Raw genomic sequence first — 1,055 nt, 5'->3', positions numbered from 1 at the left:
AAGAGGAGTGGATCAACATTCCACAGGCCACAATCAACAACCTGATCAACTCTATGCGAAGGAGATGTGTTGCACCTTGTGAGGCAAATGGTGGTCACACCAGATACTGACTGGTTTTCTGACCCCCCCAGACCCCCCCAATAAAGCAAAACTGCACATTTCAGAGTGGCCTTTTATTGTGGCCTGCCTAAGGCACACCTGTGCAATAATCATGCTGTCTAATCAGCATCTTGATATGCCACACCTGTGAGGTCTAAGCTCCACCTGCAGGGCATGTAGACAGGTATTTCACATTTCACATGCTTTTACCATCAGTCTCACTGTGGCAGGGAAAAAGCTGTTATAGAATAGTGTTTAATGTGTGATTATGCTGTCTGCTCTGCTGTATCTCGGGCTGTATGCTGGATGTTTGTGCCTGAGGAGGATGTGAGCTGGGTGATGTGTGTCTCTAATGATGCTCTGTGCTTTTTTCTTGCAGCGTTGTGTGTAGAAAGTGTCCACAGATGGAAAATCAGCTCTGATAATCCTCTCTACAGTCTTCGCAACCCTCTGGAGAGCCTCCCTCTCTGCCTGGGTGGTGTTACCATACCAGACAGTGATGCCAGTAGTGAGGATGCTCTCCACAAGTCCCCTGTTGGCTTGGGTAAGAGGGCGGATGCTCAGACCAGCTTTCATGAGCAGCCTGATGAAATGAAACCGCTGCTGGGCCTTTATTGATATTACAGTCCAGCTTAGCTTTGCTGACTCATGAAGGCCTAGGAACCTGTGGCTGTTCACTCTCCACCTCAGTCCCCCTGATGTTGGGGAGCCTTCTTCTGGAAGTCAATTATTAATTCCTTTGTCTTGTCTATGTTAAGGATGAGGCCATTCTCCTCACTGTAGACAAGAATGTTGTTGACCTTACCCCTGTACCCTGACCTGTCCCCACCCTAGATGAGGCCCTGGATGGTTGTGTCATCTGCATACTTAATGATGATGGTGTTGTCCTGGGTGGAGGTGTAGTCATTGGTGTACAGGGCTGACTGTAAGCTCAGTGGAGACCCTGCCTCCCATCC

Source organism: Epinephelus moara, chromosome 7 (assembly GCF_006386435.1).
Source record: "Epinephelus moara isolate mb chromosome 7, YSFRI_EMoa_1.0, whole genome shotgun sequence".
Classification (NCBI taxonomy): Eukaryota; Metazoa; Chordata; class Actinopteri; order Perciformes; family Serranidae; genus Epinephelus; species Epinephelus moara.
This window is presented reverse-complemented; position numbering follows the sequence as displayed.